This window comes from Kogia breviceps, chromosome 1, assembly GCF_026419965.1.
Source record: "Kogia breviceps isolate mKogBre1 chromosome 1, mKogBre1 haplotype 1, whole genome shotgun sequence".
Taxonomy (NCBI): Eukaryota; Metazoa; Chordata; class Mammalia; order Artiodactyla; family Physeteridae; genus Kogia; species Kogia breviceps.
The window spans coordinates 37,779,528-37,803,409 of record NC_081310.1 but is presented as its reverse complement, the minus strand read 5'-3'; the positions used below and the strand labels follow the sequence as shown (position 1 = coordinate 37,803,409).

Below are 23,882 nucleotides of genomic sequence, written 5' to 3'. Positions count from 1 at the left end.
AGACCCCCCGCACAACCCCTTTTCATTGTCTGTGCTTGGCGCTTGCGCAGTAGGAGTTCTCCGGGACTGGGCCGGACCAGCGGTAGGGCTGGGCTCCTCGCCCTCTCTCCGGGCGCCTGCGCACTGGGCGGCCGCTCCTTGCCGTTACCGCTATGTGCGGAGCGTGTGCGGAATAACGTTATTGCCCAGCGGCGCCGAGGGGCCGAGAGCTCGACCGCCGCGGCGGCGACGACGACAGGGTGGGGGAGGACGCTTGCGAGAGACTCACGGGACGCGGCGCGCCCCGCCCCCCCCGTCCGGTCCCTCTCAGCAGTGAGGGGTAAGTGATGCACTCCGATGCCGTCGCCTCCGCCTTTCCTCATCCTTCTCTTCGGTTTTGCAGCGGGGGCTCGGGCGCGGCCCGAGGCGGGAGGGGTTGCGGGCCGGCGGCGAGGGGCGCTTCCCTGAGGCTTTGCGCGCCGCCCCCGCCCCGGACCTGGGACTCGGCGGAGGCGCCCCTCCCCCCCACCGCCCCCCAGCCCTGCGTCCCCGGGCCCTGCGTCCCGGCTTCCCCTGCAAGTGTCCACGTATTGAGACGTCTTTGGCTCTCCTGGCTTTGTGCAGCCCCCTCCGCCCCAGCAGTTTGCAGGGGTGCGGGCGGAGCAGCGGAGGGAATGGTTACGCTACTGCTGGAGAAAGGGTTTTCCAGATCGGAGCAGCTCCCAGTGTTGTTTCTTTTTGTGTGGTTGGTTTTGGTGTGTGGGGCGGTTTGGGGTGGTCCGGCGAGGAGCCTTTCGGACGCGGTGGGAGGGCGTGGAAGACGTGGTGTCACGCACCCCGCCAGACGACAGCACCCGCTCAGGCTGTGGCTCTGTAGTAACCCGGGGGAGGAGAGAGTAGCTTCCTGTCGACTTCATTGTCCTGAGATTCAAATGTGGGCTTTGGTATGGGTCCCTTCATTTTATATAAGGAAAAGAAAAATTAGCAGCTGCCTAACAAGGGGCGGGAAGATGTGGGATTTGTACCCTAAGTCATAGTATCTGTTTTTTAGTGTTTAGCGGAGTTTTACTTGGAGAATGTAAGCTCCTGGAAGACAAGGACAGTGCCTGTCCAAGCATTGCCAATGTGATCAATATAAAATTACTAGCTTACGATGAAGAATGGACCAGGAAGGGCCTGACGACGAAGCTGTTTGTGTAGCAGGAAAATGAACCAGCAGAATGTTTTTTCATAGGGTGGGTAACGCATTCACGTTCCTAAGGGAATAGATTAGGATACATCTTTCCGTTTTGTTTTTTAGGCATTCAAAATAAAACATAGGCCTGGTACATTTCTGTTTCTGAATTTTTTATATATTTTTATTCTCTTAATGAAAATTCACCCAATTGGGAGACATGTGGTGAAGCAGATAACATACTTGATTGAAAATACATCTTTTAAAATGATTTAATTATTAAGCTTACAACCGTTTGCTGGCGTTAAAACAAGCAAAAGAGAGATTGAAGCAGGATGGGGAGGAGCAGGTGGAGGAATGATGTGAGAGGAGAGAGTGACATTATGAATACGGTATCCAGATCTTCACTGATATAACCCTAGCTGGGTATGCCGCAATGATTTAGGAATTCAGCTCTGGAAATATTACATTGCAAGTTACAAAACATTTTGTATTTTTATGCCATTTTTTAATAAGTAAAACCAGTGGTGCTTTTTTACTTTTTCCTAACTTTGCAGGTATTGTAGAATTTTGGTGTTTTAAAACTGAAGAGTCTAAATGCATTTGACAGAGAAAGAGGAAGACATTAAAACTTGGAAAGTTAACTGACTTGGCTGTCCAAGCCAAACTGCTAATAAAAGGCAGAGTCAAATAAAACCAAGGTCTCTTCTGAAGTGTGCTTTTTCAGCTGTGTCCCCTAGTCCCCCTACCCTGTGAAAATTTATGGAAAGTTTCTCTGCATGCTCTTTGAGTTGTCTGTGACAATCAAGTTCATTGATACCTCATAGTTGTATTAGTCTAGTCTTTTTCTTTTGATGTGAAAGTAATAATTCTAATGAAGTAGAGCTATAGTTTTATAAATTAACTTACTGATATAGGAAGAGATGTCTTAACATGGGCTTTTCATAAAAATGGAAACTGTTGGAATTTTTTCCCTACTTATCAGTAACCATATTTTAATAATATTTTCTGCTATTCGGTAGTATTTTATAATATGATCAACTCTGTAAACTGAAAAATGAAATTGCTACAAAAATTCATGTTGAACTTTTTAATTAAAATTGAATTTGTTCTCTTTTATTAAGTTGATTTTGCCATAAAGTGCTTTTTTGTTGTCTTATACTTTTTATCCCTTAATTCCACATTGTATTTTAATAGACTTTTTAAATAGATCTTTATTGGAGTATAATTGCTTCACAATGCCGTGTTAGTTTCTGTTGTACAACTAAGTAAATCAGCCATATGCATACATATATCCCCATATCCCCTACCTCTTGAGCCTCACTCCCGCTCTCCCTATCCCACCTCTGTAGGTCATTGCAAAGCACCCAGCTGATCTCCCTGTGCTATGCTGCTGCTTCCCACTGGCTATTTTACATTCAGTAGTGTATATATGTCGATGCTACTCTCACTTTGCCCCAGCTTTGCCCTCCCACCCCCACTCCCCCCGTGTCCTCAAGTCCATTTTCTATGTCTATGTCTTCATTCCTGCCCTGCCACTAGATTCATCAGTCCCATTTTTTTTTAAGATTCCGTATATATGTGTTAACATATGGTATTTGTTTTTCTCTTTCTGACTTACTTCACTCTGTATGACAGACTCTAGGTCCATCCTCCTCACTACAAATAACTCAATTTCATTTCTTTTTATGGCAGAGTAATGTTACATTGTATATATGCGCCGCATCTTCTGTATCCATTCATCTGTCGATGGGCATTTAGGTTGGTTCCACATCCTGGCTATTGTACATAGTGCTGCAGTGAACATTGTGGTACATGTCTCTTTTTTTGTTTGTTTTTAAAATTTATTTATTTATTTAATTTTATTTTTGGCTGTGTTGGGTCTTCGTTTCTGTGCGAGGGCTTTCTCTAGTTGCGGTGAGTGGGGGCCACTCTTCATCGTGGTGCGCGGGCCTCTCACAGTTGTGGCCTTTCTTGTCGCGGAGCACAGGCTCCAGACGCGCAGGCTCTGTAGTTGTGGCTAACAGGCCCTGTTGCTTCGCAGCGTGTGGGATCTTCCCAGACCATGGCTCGAACCCGTGTCCCCTGCGTTGGCAGGCAGATTCTCAACCACCGCGCCACCAGGGAAGCCCACACGTCTCTTTTTGAATTATGGTTTTCTCAGGGTGTATGCCCAGTAGTGGGATTGCTGGGTCATATGGTAGTTCTATTTTTAGTTGTATTTTAATAGACTTTAAAAAAAGAATTAGTATATCTCTTAAATTTCAATTTACTTAAAAAATAATCTGTAATTCACTATGTGGAATTATATTAAATCAAACTTGAAATGTATTTTACTGTTAAATTTCATGGTGTTCTAGAATTACTTTGTATGCAAGTAAGTAACCATCTGCATGTTTTCCAATTTTACACTGTAAAATTATCATGCGTTATGTCTATTAATGTAAATATCAAGGTGCTTTTAAAAACTCTATTCTTAGGGATTTGTTACAAGTATCAGTTTCTTGTTTCCTTTTATCACTTAAAAAAAAACCCCAAAAAACTAGTTTTATTGTTGCATCTGATATCATTCGTCTAGTACTGAATACTGTATATGTTTAAACTTGTCAACATGTTTTTTATTCAACAAAATTCTGTAGTGATTTTTTTTTTCTTTATCACGAACATTGGGGGGTTAAGCAGTTTACTGTTCTAATAAATATCTAACAGACAGCATGATATTAAATTGCCAACTAAAATATCTGTATAGTTGTCAATTATTTTGCAAGTATAAGAAAAAAAGGAATAAAATACCATCTGAAAAAATTTGGTGGGTAGATAATATTGGCTGGAGCATTAAGTGTTGATATATTTCAGTAGGAAATGGGTTTCATGTAATGGGGAGAAACCTCAGACGATTTTTATTTCATAAACTTTTGTTAATAACCAAGATTTCTAATAACTACCCTTGGTGAACTGGGTCTTTATTTACTCAGATATTTCTTGAGGGAAGTGCTTAGCAATGAGGTAGCCAGTGTGGGCTATCTAAAAGAGTAAGAAGACATCTGTCTGGTAGTAGGCTTGATTAAACTGGATATATAGTCCAGTTTAGTTGAAATGATTATGCAACAGTATATTATAATTTTTTTTTTGCCAAAATGAATGACATAGTTGACATGTACTAAAAGTAAACCCCACTTTCGTGTCAAAGGTAGAAAGGAAACCAAGGAAAGCAAGGCTATAAAAATTTCTTTCATCCAATAGAGATTATGTGAAGCATACAAGTGGAAATGAATCCTAAGCGTGCATTGCTTAGGTTTGAAAAGCAAAGAACGAGACAGCAGAGAGTAAGTCCTTATTTAAGTATATAAATGGCTAATAAATAATAGAAAATATTATCCTTTGGAATATAATATTTACTGAATAAGTGAGTAATACCTACTATGTATTAAGCACTTACTAAGTGCCAGATATTGTATGTGTCTATGCATAATTCATGCAGCAGTTGTGTCAGTAAGGTATTATTTTACACTTAAAGTTGAGAATACTTGAGGTCCAGAGTTAGTGAATAATTTTGCCTCTCTGTCACACATTATTAAGTGGTAAAGCCTATAACTGGACCTTTGTCTTTTTGACTGAAGCCAAAATTCTTTCCACTCATCTTTTTCAGTAAGTTAAAAAAGGCAACATTTATTCCCTTCTAATTCACAAAAATTTAGAATTAGAGTAGACTTTAGAAATAATCTCAAACAATATGCTGCTTACTACTAATATCCCTGAGATCTTTTTGAGTCCAGCTTTTCCATGAGAAACACTTGCATGAAAAAATGGCATAGGATGGTAATTTCGCTTTTGAAAAATGTAATAGAAAGATTTTACTAAACTGAGCCAGTATCTGCTTTACTGTGTAACTTCTTCCATTGGTTGCAGTTCTGTCTTTAAGAGTAAGATTTTTCTCAATGTATTGGGTCTCTTTTACGTTCTCCCTCTTCTAAATTAAATACTACAACCTCTACAACTTCATGTGATAGTTTCCTTTACCTTCCTCATCTCTGTCACTAGATACAATCAGTTTTGTCAGTGCTATTCTTTTTTGTTCTGATTCTGTTTCCAGCTTTAGTTCTGCAGTTGTGGTCTGAATGCAGTATAGTGAAATTACCCCTTTTCTTAATTCAAGCCATACACTTGTGTTTATGGTCTAAAATTTCATTAACTCTAACAACAGTAATGTCTTGCCAGTTCTAAGCAAAAAAATGAGAGAAAAATGTTTTGTGGCTTTTCAAGTTATATTTATCCAATTCAAGGGATTATTTTTTTTTACATTCTGTATTTCTACTTTTCTAATGTTAAAATAACCTTTTTTTATGAAATGGTAGTGTTCATAGGTGGTAAGTTTCTTTAGATGTTTGTCTTCGGGTTTTGTTTTTGTGTTTTTAAATAAGCAATAAAAAGTTAGTCTTTTGTTGTTTCCTATTTTGTTTTTGAAAAATTTGTCTGGAAATCACTGATGTAGGCAACATAAACCCACATCTTTTGTATGTTAAGATCTTTCCCATTCTGTATATACATGTAGATGATGTTTTTTAAGCAATATGTACCTTTAACCCTTTTAAATATCATCTACTTGACGGTAGTTAAAACTTGAGATTTTTTTAAAATTTTATTATTTTTGGCTGTGTCGGGTCTTCGTTGCTGCACACAGGCTTTCTCTAGTTGTGGTGAGTGGGAGCTACTCTTCGTTGTGGTGTGTGGGCTTCTCATTGCAGTGGCTTCTCTTGTTGCAGAGCACGGGCTGTAGAGCGCAGGCTCAGTAGTTCTGGCGCACGGGCTTAGTTGCTCCGTGGCATGTGGGATCTTCCTGGACCAGGGCTTGAGCCTGTGTCCCCTGCTTTGGCAGGCTGATTCTTAACCACTGCGCCACCAGGGAAGTCCTTGAAACCTTCCTGAATAATGATTCTGTCATCCAAGGGATTAGCTTCTCTTCCTGGCTTTTTGACATTTATAAATTTAACAAGCAAGCTCTCTTATGTCTTCATCTTGTGCATGTATTGGATATAGCCAAGGACATACCATGCAAATTTATAAATAGAATAAAAATTACATAAATAAAGTATGCTGGAGGTAAAAGGTGACACAAAGATAATGAAAACCATTTCAATGTTTTGTTTGTTTTTAATTAAGGAGAAAATCATTATATTCTCTAGTACTAAGGGAGTTGGTTGAAGCTTACTGTCTGGTAGAGATATGGATAATTATATAATTATATGATATGAAGTCAAGTAAGTGTAGATGCTGTGAGTAAAAATAAATTAGAGTAAAGAGATAGAGAGTGATGGACTGCTATTTTTTATTTATTTTTAAATAGTCATTCAAATAACACATTAAAATGGTTCAAAAAAATCAAACAATATTTTAAAAACAATGTGAAAAATCCTCCCACCCATCTACCTTATCTGCTGAGTTAATAGGTAACTTTTCAGGTATCCTTCCAGTTAATTTGTTTTCAGTTTTAGTAAATACAGTATATATTTTTAACCTACTTATCTCCTTTTACACAAAAGATAACCTCTTTAAACAAAAAAGAGGCATCTTGAGAGCTGCTATTTTAGTGACTGGTTAGGGAATACCACTCTTTGAGAAGGTGTCATTTAGCAGAGATGTATATTATGTAAGGAGGCACACCATGTAGATATCTGGTTGGAGAGTGCTCTGGTCCTGGACAGGAATGGGATGAATGAACTCAGAGAACAGAGGCCACTGGCTGGAGATGAGTGAGCAAGAGGAAGGAAGAATAGGAGGAAACGAGGTTGGATAGAGATTGTATTGGTTGACTTTATTTAAAATGGCTTGGGAGTTCATTGAAGTGTTTTGAGAAGGGGAGTGACAAAAGAATTGGCTTACATTTTAAAAATACGGTTCTGGCTGTTTTGTGGATAATAGACTGGAGGGGAAAAGAATGGGAACAGGGAGATGAGTTAAGAGACAATTGGAATACTTTAAACTGAGGTGTTAATGGTTTAGACTAGAGTGGTAATGGTGGAGATAGTGAAAGTTATTAGGTTCTGGTTTTAAAAAATCAAGAGTTTTGGACATGTTAGGTTGGAAATGTCTATTAAATGTCCAAGTGGAGATAATCAAGTAGGCAGTTGAGTATGCAAGTCTGGATTTCAGAGGAGAGGTTGGGACTGAAGATATTTAAATTTTAAGCATCACCAGTAGACCATATTTAAAGCTCTAGGACTGGAAGATATCACTTGGGTTGAGAGTTTGAGAGTAATTAGATTAAGAGGTCCAAGAAAGAATTGTACCTGATACTCTCCAATAGTGAAAGCTTAGCAAGAGAGAAAGAGCCGTCAAGGATTGAAAAGAGGTGGCCAGTGAGGTAATGAGTGTGGTGTCCCAGAAGACAAGTGAAGAAAGTATGTTTAGGGACTTCCCTGGCAGTCCAGTGGTCAGGACTCTGCGCTTCCACTGCATGGGGCACAGGTTTGATCCCTGATTGGGGAACTGAGATCCCGCAAGCTGCGAGGTACGGCCAAAATAAAATAAAATAATTTTTTTTTAAGTATGTTTAGAGATAAGGAGTGATCAGTCAAGTATACCACCTTTAATCACTTAAACATTTCTTAAGAAATCAGGTTATATCCTTTTTCCTTGTTAACTATCTCTGAAAGTTATTATCAGACCTGTCTTTATTCTCATTTATCAGTGAAGATGTTCTTTTTTTTTTTTTTTTTTTTTGGCTATGCCATATGGCTTGCAGTATCTTAGTTCCCAACCATGGATTGAACCCGGGCCACTGCAGTGCAAGTGCCAAGTCCTAACCACTGGACTGTTAGGGAATTCCTGAGATGTTCATTATTATTCTCCCCCAGAAACTACTAAATCTAAAGCCATGAACAAAGTTTTACTCACAAATATATTGCTGCTGTTTCTTAGGTGGATGGATGTGGCTGCTTTGCTACTGAGATTTGTACAGGGGAGATGGTTGCTGTTCACTGAGAAGAATTTGCTATCAGGAATTGCTTCAGAGGCATTAATTGTGTTATCTTGGGCACGTCACATCATTTCAGAAGTTCAGTTTCTTTATCTGTAAAATAAAGCTGGCAGTAGTCCAACTGCCTCAGAGGTTTATTTTGTAAAACAAATGAGATAGATATAAAAGACATGAAAGGTATATTTTGCACGTAGGGATCCCCTTCCCAGTGCCCCAAGTGTGGTACCACTTGATAGTGTTAGATTTGAAGAAATGTTTTGGTTTGGGTGATGAATAGAAGTATGTTTTCATTCTGACTCTGTAGGAATAGTTTTTTACTTGTGCATTCTGTTCCCATAGGCAGTTTTGTACATCATTTTACAGTACTCTTGGGGTTGGAGGAAAGGACATCAGGCCAGAAAGAGGCTTTGAAATAATAACTTTCTCCATTCATAAGCACATCTTTCAATTCTAAGCATAGTGTCTAAATGAGAATGAAGTCAGAAAAAAGTAAGCAGCCTAGCTTACTGTTTTTCCAGGCCAACAAAGACCATTTTCCTATTTTAACTAGCTTTTTACTGGATAAGGATTTGTCAGATTCAAAACTTAAGGGTTGATTAGGGGTCTTGAAGTCCAGTCAGCCAGCTAGAAACTGATTTCACGAAACAGAGGATAGGGGAAATGAATTCCCTTGATGATGGAGAAGTAAGTATAAAATCTTTATTTTGGTGAAAAAGGAACATTGCAAATAGAGGACTTTCTGTGGTAAGCTTTTTTAGGCAATAGGACTGTAACTTCAAAATATCTAGAAAATACCATTTAGTCAGGAAGAACACACTCTTACAATCCTACTAGCTAGTGACACCACTGTTACATATTCTTGTCTATTTTGGTTTAATCTGATAACATTTTATCATGAGATTAAACTTTCATTTTACGAAGCTTATAATTTCCTTACAATTTATGGAAATTAAGGATGTTTTTAAAAATTGTAAACAGCCCTATAGTGGACATTTCTAAATGAATTTCTGTGCAAATCAGTATTTTTCTTTCCCACTATTTCAAGAAATGAATTGTATCAAAGAACATGTAGAGTTCTAAAACCTTTTCTAATTTTCTAACGTACTGATAATACTCCATCTGCCCCCTCCCCACCTCAGTCTATGCCAAAGTACCCCTCCCTCATTGGGGTATGAAATTGTGTTTCTTCAACGCTTCACCACTGCTGGGTATTACATATCTTTTTAAAATTTTTGCCCAGTTGATAAACTAAAAACCTTATTTAAATTTCTCTTATCAGTAGTACATCTGAAAGGCTTTTTAAAAATACTTATTGGTTATTTTTATTTCTAAAATAAAAGGCTCTTATTTTTAGTGAATAGCTAATCATATTCACTTGTAACAACTTCTTTTTCCAAGATTTACCATTTGCCTTTTAGGTTTATGTTATTTTTACCCAGCAAAAATCTTTAACTTGTATATAGCCTAATTTCTTCTTTCCTTTTTCTTACGAAGTAATTCCACTGCAAAAAAATTTTTTGAATATATACCTATATTTTTTCTTGTAGAATTTATGATTTGAATTTTTACATGCAAATGTGTTAATTTATCTAAAATATATTTAGGTATATATATGTATAGCCTTTTGTCATGTATTGCATAATGCTTCATTATCTATCACAGTTTGAAATGTCTTCTTAATATGCATAGATTTATTTCTGGATCTTTTATTCATTTGATTGCTGCCTATTCCTGCACTGCTATATTATTACCACGTATTATAACATAGGTTTATAGTATCTGTTTACAAATGGATACTTTTCTCCTTAGCCTATTCTGGTGTCATAGAATTTACCTAGTTATCCTTGTATGCTTTTTTTTTTCCAGATGTGTCTTAGGGTTACTTTGCTAAGCTCATTTGAAAAAATCCTTTTGGGGTTTTGATTGAGATTAAACTGAGTTTATTGACTTATTTATGATCTAAAAGATGACAAAGGAACTCTCAAACAGGTATTTAAGGCTTTAGTTTTTAATAGTGTTTTCAGGTCTACTCAAGTTTCTACATGTTTTTGAGTCACTTATGTCATTTTTATCTGCCTAGAAGTTTATTCACTTGAGATTTTCAAATTTAGAAGCCTAAAATTGTAGATATAATTATTCTGTAAATGGAAAAGATCGTGTCTGGCCGCACCATGAGGCATGCAGGATCTTAGTTCCCCGATCAGGGACCAGGGATCGAACCCTCACCTACTGCAGTGGAAGCATGAAGTGTTAACCACTGGACCACCAGGGAAGTCCCAGTTACATCCTTTTACAAAGCTAAATATTTGTGAGGAATGAAGAAAAAAAATTTGCCAGGGGTTTTACTACTTTTTTTTTTTTTTTTTTTTAAGAATGAGCTTTTTGATTTGTCATTTTTGTCTTTGTTTTTAATTTATTATTTTAAAAAATCTTTAATACTTATCTCTACTAGTTGTCAAATAGTAAGTTTATTTTTATTTTTCAGTTCAGTGGAAAACACTTAAGGCTGTAAATTTTTTTTTATCAGTACACCTTTGGGTATCTTCCTTAGATTTTACATATATTGGTCTCAGAGTTTTTACTTTCTAAACTATTTATTTCTTTTCACCAGAGTTAATTTGTGAGGTTTTTGTTTTTAAATACAGGGCCTGTGTGTATGTGATTTATTATTGTTCTTGTGGATTTTTTTCCTAGTATTTTTTAACATCTTTATTCATGTATAATTGCTTTACAATGGTGTTTTAGTTTCTGCTTTATAACAAAGTGAATCACCTATACATATATGTATATCCCCATATCTCTTTCCTAGTATTTTTAATGAAAATTCTCAAGCAGGCAGGGAAATTGAAACAGTTTCATAGTGACTACTCATACACCCACCATCTTGATTCTACCATTAATATTATGTTAGTTTTATCACATATCTGGTCATAAATCCATTGTCTATATTCGTCAGTCTATCTTATATTTTGATCCATTTCCAAGTAAACTGTAGACATCCGTGTGTGTGTGTAAGAAAAGGGTTCTTAAAATCATTTGAAATTGTTTCAGTTTTAAGTTTTCTGAATGTGCTTTTGAAATATTTTCTAACAACCACTGTCATATTAAACAATAGTTTAAAAATGAAATATACTGTTTTCTATTCCAGTAGTATTACCAAACTCAATTTTTCTGTAAATAGCTAGCTTACGAAATTGACACTGATGACACAGAGCTATTCCTTTTTTGGAGGACAGGGGTATTCATTGTGTGTATGTTCATCTGTGTGCGTGTGCTTTTGAAGAGGAGTGGTAAATAGTTTGGTTTTGGTTTTTGATTAAGCTGAAGAGCTATTGAACGAAACATACACTGTTTCTCTAATCTAGTAATTTTGCTATTTCCTTCAGTTGCAAATCCAGGAGTGAAATATTTCTTCTCAGTTCTACATCTCACTACCTTCCATTTCGACTATTCCCCTACCCTTCACTTATGTGAAAAATTCTGTGTTGGGCTATTCACTAAAAATAAGAGCCTTTGCTTGCAGTAAGAGAGCACAGTTAGACCCTAAGATTTTAAGTGGTTCATATAACAAATTCCAGAATGTTAAAGATGTGCTATATGGAATAAGGAATTTATAATTTGTAAATTGGAGAGGTGGGAGCAAATAGAGTGCAATTAAATGAAAGGTAAAAAAAGTAAAATTGAGAAATTTATTTGGGGAGGGTGGCTTAGGGACAAGAGAACTGGGCTATTCAGTGTCTAGTAATTATTGTTAGTGACATTCAGAACATAATTCATTAATGGAATCTGGTACCATTTTTGCTAATGGTATTTAGGTTAATTGCAAGTTCATAACCCTTGCTCCCCAAAGATATGAGGTTTGTATAAGATGGATATTTCATCAAAGAATGCTATCTTAACAACCACTTCTTTCATCTGATTTTCAGGTGTCTGGTTTTGTCACTAGGATTTCTAATCTCTGACTTGTTCTTCCCTTTCTCTCTTTTTCTTGGGTGCAATTTGTAGTTTTTCCCTCCAGCCTCAGCACTCTAAGTCAAGACATTGTGTATTTCCTGTGCCCTAGTACTTCCTAAATTTCTTTCCCTTTAGTCTTCACAATTACAGCCCATTTCCCCCATCCCTACTCTCCCATGTTGTTAACCCAGTCAGTCTAAGCTGAAGGGGTCTTTTTTTTTTTTGCGGTATGCGTGCCTCTCACTGTTGTGGCCTCTCCGGTTGCGGAGCACAGGCTCCGGACGCGCAGGCTCAGCGGCCATGGCTCACGGGCCCAGCCGCTCCGCTGCATGTGGGATCCTCCCAGACCGGGGCACGAACCCGCGTCCCCTGCATTAGCAGGCGGACTCGCAACCACTGCGCCACCAGGGAAGCCCTGAAGGGGTCTTTTTGAGAAATTAGAAAATACGTGTTTTCGTGTACACGTTTCATCAGTGATTTATCTAAATAAAGGGAGGTTGCGAGAGAGAGTACCTGGGTGGTTGATACTGCCATTTATCAAGATAGAGAAAACAGGAGGAAGGCAGATTTTGTTCAGAAGATGGAATGATGCAATTTTTTTTTTCAGATTAATTTTGACAGGTGATTGGGGCCTTGGAACTGAAAATAATTTATAAGTAAGTAAGGTCTGCATCTTATAAGAGGTTTTGACTTGAAACTTAGATGCGTGACTTAATGTAATAAACTGTATTTGAAGTCCAGTAGCTTCAAAGAAGTCTCAAAATGAACATGCATTGGGAAGTAACCTCCTAAAAACACGGATTTAAAGAGAAAGTAGAGACTTTCAAAGAGATTGAGGAGTGGCCACAGAAGTGAGAGAAACCAAAGTAATGTTTCTAGAAGGTAAGAATGGTCACAGATACTGAGAGGTGATGTAATAGGAATATTAACGATCATTGGGTTTAGCAATTATGAGGACGTTTTTGATCATGATTCAGTAAGGCAGTTAAGAGGAAGAGAGAGGACAAAAATTCAGTAAACCTTCAGAAGATAGGGTAAATTCAAGAATGGTTGAAAGTAAGGAAGTGGATTAGCAAAAGCAGACTAGTCTTTAAAGCCTAGCACTAAACAGAAGGAAGGAAGGAAAGCTCTTTTAGGTGAATTATATACTGTCTGTACTTTATTTTCTTTTTCAAGGCTTTAAAATTTTTTTCGTGCTTTCTAATCATTTTAAAACACATTCTTAACAGTTCTTTTGTAAAACAGATTTTCAAAATGTAAAAACTTACATTTAAAATAGAATAAGCTCTTAAAACATATTAATCCCTTTATTTGAAAGTTCATTAATTTTAAGGACATAGATTCTGAAATTGTAAGATATCCTTAGATTCTAATAGGCACTTGTATTTTTATATTCCAACTTTGCTGCGTTTAAAAGGAGCTAGTCTTAAGAACTGGATTATAGTTTCTTAACAGGAAATAACATTTATTAAAACTAGTAAAGCTACTTTTTAAAATAAGTTGCTGTCTAAGGGTATCATGCTCAAAATCCAAAAGTTACCTTGGCCTTGGAAATCCAAATTTACTAATATGGGTACTGAGTTCTGTTATAAAATTGCTTTCTGATTAGGAGATTTGAGTCTTTCTCTGATAATGTATATATACCATATACTCTAAAAAGTAAGTTTACTATTTGACAAAATTCAAATATAATGATCAAGATCACTTCTTAAAAATGTATTAGAGTTTGAGTAAACCTTCTGTGTTGGATCCAAAATAAATGAAGGAAGCAAAAGCAAAATTTTTATCAAATATATCAGTGTTAAAAATAAGGACAGAATAAGGGCTTATGTCCAGAGCAAGGAAGAATAATTATGAAATTTATGAATCTGAGTCTCTAGGCACTTACTGGAAATAAAAATTATATACTGCTTTTCATATTTTGAGTATTTTTATTTGATCATGTGAAAGTGTCTGATCTAAGTCTCCATGGGCTATGAATAAGAAATTAATGGCTATCTATGAAATGCAGCATTATTATATCTTTTTTATGGATTCTCGAACATGTAATGGAAGCAGTAAACTACTTCAAATTAAAAATTTAATAGAAATCTCAACAGGACTCTGACTAATTAATTTAATATATATTTTACCTTTTGCTGGCATTTACCCCATAGGTTGGTCTTAAGTAGTGTGACACGATTTTATCTGTTTAATGCAGTCATAGGAAACTATTTGTCAAAAGTTGCAAAACTTCAGGGAAAAAATGGGGGTCATGTGAAGGAGAGAGCCAACTTCATTTTTTTGAGATAATCGCCTTTATAAGCCTAAATTGTTTTACAAATTAAAACATACATTGTTTTATTAGCAAATACTATCAAGAGATATCTGCTTCAGAAAAATCAGACAGCTTAGTTATTTCTGTCTTAGATGACTTTGGAGGTTGTTTCATGATCTTAGGATAAACACACACACACACACACAGTCTTTGTCAACATGGTGTAAATAAAGGAATAATTTGTACAGGGAGTTTGATCTCCATTTTACTTTTGGCACTGTTACTATGTAGCTATATGACATTGGACAAGTCTTTAGTCTTACTGTCTCATTTTGTTCATTTGTAAAAATAAAAGGCTTATGCTATGTAAAATTTAAGGTTACCATGTACTTTTAAAGTAATATTGTGTCTGTGAAAGATTTAGAATATTCTTCAGTTTTATGTTCCATTGAGTCACAAATAAATAAGAGAACCAGAGGAATTTGAGGGTTTGTATGGTATGCAGTGGTGTATAGAAATGGAAAAAAAAAATGAAGAGGACTGAGCAGAGGAAGAAAGAAAGAAAGGCTTGAGGAAATAAGCTTTCAGAAGGTAAACCTTTTTTTTTTTCTTTTTCCTCGCATATCCTGATATTCATTTGGGCTCAGAGTATTATCTCCTAGTAATAATTGTTCCTAAAAATACCAATAATCTTTTAATCTATTTTGGCCACTTTTTATCCTCAAACTTGCAGAAGCTCTTCTCCAAATGAAATAAATGTCAATAGGGAATTATTCTTTAGCTATGCCTGGAGATACCCTCTCTTGAAAGAATTGCTGAAAGAATTGCCTTCTCAGAAATATTTACACTACAAATTATTTCCAGTAAAACCATTACATACCTCATAGTTTTCTGGTAATGATGAACCTAATTCTGTAAGCATCAGTAGTTTAATGAATTATAAAGTATGAAAGAACAGACTTTCAGACATAGTAACAGTTGAAATGACTATTGAAAAATTTCAGCCAAAAAGATAGGCTTGATTGCTTATGTAATTTACTGATTTGTATGAATTCTGTATACCTTTATGATTGAAAATATGAAGCTCATTGTGCTTGTTTGATCAGACCAAAATTTCTCTTTCCAACATAAATTATTTTTCATCTTCCTGTTCTGTGTGTTTATATTCTAAAGGTATGAAGTATTTAACTAAAGCCATCCTTAATGTAAATAATTTTGTGATTCCTGTTTGTATAAAGCTGAGCTAGCTAAGGTACCCACTAGCAGTATGTGAATATTTACATTTAAATTAATTTAAATTAAAAAAATAGAAAGTCTTCTCAAATGCATTTGCCATATTTCAAGCGCTCAGTAGTTCACATGTGGCCTGTGGCTTATGTACTGGACAGTGTAGATACAGAACCCTTCTATCATCAAAGTTCTATTGCACAGTACTGTAATATTTATGAGCATTGTAATTTAACATGAAGGTAAAAAGAAATAGTGCATAATTTAGGCTAGTAGTTAACAGCTTGTTATTAGACAATGAATAAGTGCTTCTGTGATGCATTCATAAAATATATACTTGTCTAAAACATACTCTGAGACTTCTTAGTTATTCTTTTGATTTCAGTTTTCATGTCTTGTACTGATACTGTGGTGTAAATGATTTATACCCACCTCTGAAACAATTTATTTATAGTGAATTAGATGAGAAAAGGTAGTAATGATAATTAGAAAAAGGTTTTCTTTTTTTTTTTTTTAATTGAAGTATAGTTGATTTACAATGTTGTGTTAGTTTCTGGTGTATAGAAGAGTGATTCAGTTATAAATATATGTTCTTTTAAATATTCTTTTATATTATGATTTATGACAGAATATTTAACATAGTTCCCTGTGGTGTACAGTAGGACTTGGTTGTTTATCTGTTTTATACATAATAGTTTGTATCTGCTAATCCCAAACTCCTAATTTATTCCTCCTCCACTCCTTTTCCCCTTGGTAACCGTACATTTCTTTTTTATGTTTGTGAGTCTGTTTCTGTTTTACAAATAAGTTCATTTGTATCATACTTTAGATTACACATATAAGAGATATCGTATGGTATTTGTCTTTTTTTCTGACTTACTGTGGTAATCTCTAGGTCCATCCATGTTGCTGCAAATGGCATTGTTTCATTCTTTTTTACGACTGAGTAATATTCCATTGTGTATATATGTCACATCTTATCCATTCATCTGTTGATAGACATTTAGGTAGCTTCCGTGTCTTGGCTATTGTAAACAATGCTACTATGAACACTAGGCTTCATGTATCTTTTTGAATCAGAGTAGAAAAAGTTTTTAAATGGCACATAAGGCAGTTATATGCTGAAATTCATTACAGAAGAATGACAGAAACAAGAGACATTGTTGTCATAGAGTGAACTAAGAAAGGTGAATCAAAAACATATGGGTTTCAGGCTCTTATAACCCCTTAACTCAAGCTGCTTTCTTCCACTGTCGCTCCCTCCTGTAGGTTCTGTTTTCAATTCTTTGAGACAGCTTGGTGCACCTTTTCCTGCTCCTAGTAATAGTTGACCTGACAAAGTTTTTCAGATTCATAGTTGTGCGTTGAGCTTAGAGATTGTTTACTGTTCTTTCAAATTTGAGGTTTCTGATCTATGCTGTACCCCAGTTTACTGAATTTGTACCATTCCTCTAGATGGATCATTGATTTTTGGTCTCTGATTTTAATATAAATTGATTGATTCTTCCTTGTCTATGGACTTCTCAGGGAGAAAACCTTGGAACTACTGGTAGCCCAGCAGGAAGCTAAGAGGTAGATTGAAAATAGATTAAATTTTGCATGACCAGTCATTGTTTATTATTGTGTCAAAAGATAGTGTCACAGAACGTGTTACTAGGTAAAAAAATATGTTCTTTTCAGTCATATTCAAATCTTCATCTATAGGAATTGACATCACTAGCACCATTTTAAGGCATACTTGAGGAAAATACAAAGGCGACAGTAGTTGTGGAAGAACCCCTGAACTTGGTATCTGAAAGCCCAGGTTTGAATTCAGTTAGCTCCTGTTTACTACTACTAGATTCGTGACCTTGGTTAAGTCATTTAACTTCAGCTTTCTTCAAGGGAAAAATGTTTCTCCCATGCTTGTTTTGTTTTATTCATGCTTGTATGAAAGTATAAGCATCTAGTACAGTTACTGCAACAAAGGAGGTACTTGATAAATATTTGAATCTGAGTCTTGATTTGTTGGTGTAAAACAACAAAGTTATTTTTAACAAAGTTGTACAGTTCTAGAAAAGAAAACAAGTCAGCCTTTACATTTTTCATAAAGTGGCAGAGAAAACTTGGCAGAAACTTTTTTTTTCTTTAAAAGGATTTTTATATGAACAAAAGGAAGACCAACATATTTTATACAGGCATTTACATATAAATCATTTAGTGTTTGCTTCTTAGATTTTTTTTAATGCTTTGAAGGGTGTTTTAAAAATACCTTGTCTTCGTGATGTTTTACGAGAAACTGAAAAAATTCCTTTTGTGTCTTTGAAATTCATATTCTTATTTCTCTGAAATAGTCCTTAAATAGGAAAATTTCATCTTTAATAGCAACTTTTTTTAAAAACATCTTTATTGGAGTATAATTGCTTTACAGTGTTGTGTTAGTCTCTGCTGTATAACAAAGTGAATCAGCTATATGCATACGTATATTCCCATATCCCCTCCCTCTTGCATCTCCCTCCTACCCTCCTTATCCCACCCTTCTAGTTAGTTGGTCACAAAGCACCGAACTGATCTCCCCGTGCTGTGCAGCTGCTTCCCACTAGCTATCTATTTTACATTTGATAGTGTATATATGTCAATGCTACTCTCTCACTTTGTCCCAGCTTCCCCGTCCCCCTCCCAGTGTCCTCAAGTCCATTCTCTACGTTTGTATCTTTATTCCTGTCCTTTGGCAGAAACTTCTAATGCCTAGACAATTTGTAGAAAAGTATATCATCAATTCTAAGTCTTCTTTTGAAAATATATGGTAAACTCAGATATAGAATATATGACTATTGATATTTGGAATATCATCTTCATTCTCCTTAATGAAAAAAATTTTTACTTTTTAATGCTGTTTTAGGCAAAAGTTGTAAATTAGGTTTTTTCTCCACATGTATTTGGTTTTTTCAAGATTGAAATAATCATGTATGTGGCAGATTATAAAGGTAAAATTTGGAGCTGTCGTTCCAAAATAATCAAGAGTATATGAAAGCAGTTTTCCCAGTACAGAATTTGTTCACATACTCATGAACAAGTATCTTGGTAGGTATCCAAAAAAAGCACAGCTGTGGATTTAATTTTTGGGATTAACTGTACTGTCTCAAATGGGGGTGGGGATTTTAAAAGGAATAAATTTTTCCCAAGAATGTATTTCATTATATCTTCCGTATCAAGTTAATTATACAGCAGAGTTGAATTTCTGAATATGTTCTAAGTATATGTCACTTTCTCAGACACGTTTCCCGGACCACCCAGCCTAAACAGCACCACCTTAGAACTGTTAAATCATGCTGTTCTTGTTTTTCATGTTCCAGTCTTCCCACTCTCACTGAAGTTGTCCTGTTCATTTACTTAGCTTTTGTTTGTCTATTTTTGCTTCTATGAGATTATGAACTTTTCCTATCTTGTCACTCTTTCCTTGTTACTAGTGCATAGTACATATTTTATGAATGAAGAAAAAATAGATTAATTCATTGTGTAGTACTCTGTAAAATAGGAGTTCTCTGGTGTAACTCTTGTATAATGTTTGTCTATTTTCTAGAACTTACATAATTTTCGTTGTTAAAAAGCTGTGTGCATGTGTGTGTATGAAGTTCTTAGAACTGTCTGGCATATAGTAAATGGTCAATAAATGCTATCTATTATTATAAGTAAAAGATTGTAGAAAATGATGTTTATTTGCCTTTTTAGCATATGATCGATCATATCTGCACCTTATCTGATTCTGAGTCCTTAGCTGAAATGCATCCCTAAAGGTTTTTTCATTTTCAGAAATATAAGGTGTCAGAGGCAGAGCCTTTAGTGTTGAGGATTATTTTCTATTAGGGATTTAGTAGGGGGAAAATGTGAAAGAGTCCTGAATTTATACATTTATTTAAAAATTAGTCACTTATCTTTTGGGTACTCAGTATGATAGGATAAAAGACATGATATTTATAGCAGCTTTATTAATAACTGCCAAAACTTGGAAGCAACTAAGATGTCCTTTCACAGGTGAATGGATAAACTGTCATACATCCAGAGAGTGGAATATTATTCAGCATTAAAAAGAAATGAGCTATCAAGCTGTGAGAAGATACAGAGGAACCTTAAGTGCATATTACTAAGTGAAAGAAAGCAATCTGAAAAGGCTACATACTGTATGATTCCAATTATATGATGTTGTAGAAAAGTACGGAGGCAGTAAAAAAAAATCCTTGGTTCCCAGGGGTTGGTGCAGGGAGGGATGAATAGGAGGAGCATAGAGGGTTTTTAGGGCAATGAAGATACTCTAAGATACCATAATGGTAGATACATGCCATCATAACCCATAGAATGTACAACAGAATTTGTATCAGATTGTAGGCTAAGATTGTAGGCTTCTTGATTAAGTTATTCCAGTGTTATAAATTGATGCTATGGGAAATGGAAGAGTCTTGAGTTGTGTTTTAGTTATATTGTTAATCGCTTTAAATGAAGCAAGAAAATGTATTCATTTCTCAATAATAGACGTTAATATTTGTAATTCTTAAGTGAGATTTCCTGGAGTTTTTACTTTTTGTGATGAAAGCTCTTACCTCCTCTCATGCCCAAAACACATGCACATGTATTTAGAGTTTTGATTTTTTCAGAATTACGTATAAAACTCTCAGGACCCTGAATCTATTTAGCTTGTTAAATCTAAACCTAAGCCATATACATGTTAATTATATGTTCATGATTAATGGGTAAGCATACTCCATATGGTCTAATCTCTGAAACTATACTAGTAAGTTTTGGGGCCAATCTTTTAGTCTCTTAATTCCTCTTTAGATAAAATTCTTCCATACTCTGGATATATCACATTCCTTTCTTTGAATTCAAAGAACTCAGTATTCTTATTTAATTTGATCTTTAATTTGGAAGGGAGATACAATGCTATTTTACAATAGCATCTCACCTGTAGAATTCTGCTGCCTGCAACTAAAGATCCAAAAATAAACTAAAGCTTGTGGAGTGACAAAATATATCTTTCAAATGAAAACACATGTAGTTTATTCACAGGAGCTCTCATTCAGATTCTTTTTGTTCATTTTGAGCCTAGTTGAAATATACTTATGCTATTTTTAAGGCTTTGCAGGAGGGAATGAGGCTTTAAAGTGAAAATGAGTACTGATGAGAAGCGAGAGACAGAAAAAACATGTACGATGTTAGTACGGGGTCTCAGAAAAGCAGAACTATCAATAGATAGTATTAGGACAGATATAGCCCATATTCCTTATATATTCTGATGAAATCACTTTTACAGCATAGTTTAATAATTATTGATAATAGTGATGATCATGAGCTACTAGTAGAGTTAAATACAGTAGTTAATATTTTGAGTTGTAAAAGGTGGGTAAATGTGAAATATATTTTAAAATATATTGTGATTCTGATTTGCATTGTGATTCTGATTTGTACCTATTAGGTGCAAATTGTGATTCTGATTTGCATTTCCCTAATAATTAATATTCTGGATATGAATCGCTTATCAGGTACATGATTTGCAAATATTTTCTCCTATTCTTTTCACTCTCTACACAGTGTCCCTTGATGCACAAAAATGTTAAGTTCTGATAAAGTCCAATTTATCTGCTTTTTCCTTCTAAGAGATTTACATAGTTTTAGCTCTTATGCTTAAGTCTTTGATCCATTTTGAGTTAACTTTTGTATATGGTATTAGGTAAGAGTACAACTTTATTTTTTTGCATGTGGGTATCCAATTTTTTCAGCACTAATTGTTGAAAAGGCTGTCTTTTTCCCATTGAATGTTCTTGGCACCCTTGTTGAAAACCAATATACCATATATGTGAAGATTTATTTCTGGGCTCTCTGTTCTGTTCCATTAGCATATAGATCTATCTTTATGCAGCACTATACTGTTGTAATTACTGTCACTTTGTAGGAAGTTTTGAAATAAGGAAATGTGAGTTCTTCAACGTTGCTTTTCTTTTTCAGGATTTTTTTTGGCTATCCAGGTCCCATATTACTTACAGAATGAATTTTTCTTTTTCTTCAAACGGTACTGTTGGCATTTTGATAAGGATCACACTGACTTTGTAGATTGCTTTGGTAGTCTTATCACCTAACAATATTAGGTCTTCAAATCTGTGAGTACAGAATGTCCTTACATTTATTTAGGTCTCCTTTAAATTCTCTCAGCAGTGTTTTTTTTATTTTTCAGGGTATAAGTCTTGGGTCATCTTGGTTATGTCTTCCTAAGTATTTTATTCTTTTTGATGCTGTTATAAATGGAATTTTCTTCTTAATTTCCTTTTCAGATTGTTCATTGCTAATAACTAGAAATGCAACTGATTTTTTACTTAATTTTATATCCTGCAGTTTCTCTGAAATCATTCATTAACTGTGGTAGTGTGGGTTTTGTTGTTGTTTTGGTAGACTTTTTAGAGTTCTCTACATATAAGATCATGTCATCTTTGAACAGAGGTGATTTTACTTCTTCCATTTAATTTTGATGCCTTTAATTTCTCTTTCGTACCTAATTACTCTGGCTAGGACTTCCAGTACTTTGTTAAATAGAAATGATGAAAACAGGTGTCCTTTTCCTGTTTCTGATTTTAGGGGCACAGGTTTTAGTCTCTTACCACTGAGTATGAATTTAGCTGTGGATTTTTCATATTTGGCCTTTATCATGTTCAAAAAGTTTCCTTCTCTTCCTACTTTACTGAGTGTTTTTATCATGAAAGGATTTTGAATATTGTCAAATACTTTTTCTGCATCACTCTGCATAATTAACTAATGCAATTTCTGATCATTTTTTTCTTTCATTTTATAATTATACTCTATTACCTTGATTCATTTTTATATGTTGACCCATCTTTTCATTCCAGGAATAAATCCCATGAAGCCATGGTATATAATCTTTTTTAATATGCTGCTGAATTCAGTTTGCCAGTATTTTGTTGAAGATTGTTACATCAGTAATATCTTACAGTGGTTTTCTTTTCTTGTAGTTTCTCTGTCTACCTTTGGTATCAGGTATTGCTGCCGTTATAGAATGAATTAGGATGTCTTCCCTCTTCAGTGTTTTGGAAGATTTTGTGAAGAATTGTTGTTAATTCCTTTTTTTTTAAATTGAGGTATAGTTGACTTACAGTATTGTATTAGCTTCAGGTGTATGACATAGTGATTCAAAAATTTTACAGATTATACTCCATTTATAGTTATAAAATATTCCTGATGCTGTACAATATATCCTTGAGGCTTATTTATATTATACATAATAGTTTGTACCACTTAATCCCCTACCCGTATTCTACCCCTCCCCCTTTCCTTTCCTCTCTCTCACTGGTAACCACTACTTTGTTCACTGTATCTGTGAATCTGTTTGTTCTTTGTTATATTCACTAATTTATTTTATAGATTATACACGTAAGTGATATCACACAGTATTTGTCTTTCACTAACTTATTTTACTTAGCCTAATATCCCCCAGGTCCATACATGTTGTTGAAAATGGCAAAATTTCATTCTTTTTTATGGCTGAGTAGTATTTTGTTCTATATAAATATTTATTCACGTCTTCTTCATTCGTTCATCTTTTGATGGATGGACACATAGGTTGCTTCCATATTTTGAGTATTGTAAATAATGCTGCTATGAACATTGGGGTATATATTCAATATGTCTTTTTGAATTTGTGTTTTTTTTTCTTCTGATAATATCCAGGAGTGGGGTTGTTGGATCCTATGGTAGTTTTATTTCGAGTTTTTTGAGGAATCTCCATACTGTTTTACAAAGTAGCTGTACCAATTGATATTCCCACCAACAGTGTACAGTGGTTCCATTTTCTTGACATCTTTGCCAACATTTGTTATTTGTGGTCTTTTTGATGTTAGCCATTTTGACAGGTATGAGGTGAAATCTCATTGTGGTTTCACTTTACATTTCTCTGTTGATTAGCAGTGTTCAGCATCTTTTCATGTTCCTGTTGATGTTGAGTTGCATGAGGTCTTTGTATATTTACCCTTTATCAGGTATATCATTTGGATGTTAACCTTTTATCAGGTACATAGTTTGCAAATATCTTCTTCCATTCAGTAGGATGCCTTTTCATTTTGTTGATAGTTTTCTTCACAATGCAACAATGTTTTAGTTTGATGTAGTCACACTTGTTTATTTTTTTGTTTTGTTTCCCTTGCTTGAGGACATATGTCCAAAAAACCATTGCTAAGACCAGTGTCAAAGAGTCTACTACCTGTGTTTTCTTCTAGGAGTTTTATGGTTTCAGGTCTTACATTTAAGTCTTTAATCCATTTTGAGTTTATTTTTGT

The 23,882-nt window shown here is 35.2% G+C and overlaps 1 protein-coding gene across 11 annotated transcripts in view; it reads left to right on the top strand.

Moving 5' to 3' along the window:
• The first annotated feature begins 51 nt into the window (after positions 1 to 51).
• The window catches only part of CEP170 (centrosomal protein 170), a 145,753-nt gene continuing 121,922 nt past the window's right edge, over positions 52 to 23,882 (top strand). For 8 of the 11 annotated variants that reach the window (XM_067030698.1, XM_067030692.1, XM_067030695.1 and 5 more), the window contains exon 1: positions 52 to 319. The gene's annotated coding sequence lies outside the window, so the exon portion shown is untranslated. The remainder of the gene's footprint in view (positions 320 to 23,882) is intronic. The other 3 variants (XM_067030702.1, XM_067030696.1, XM_067030706.1) reach the window with 2 other exon arrangements.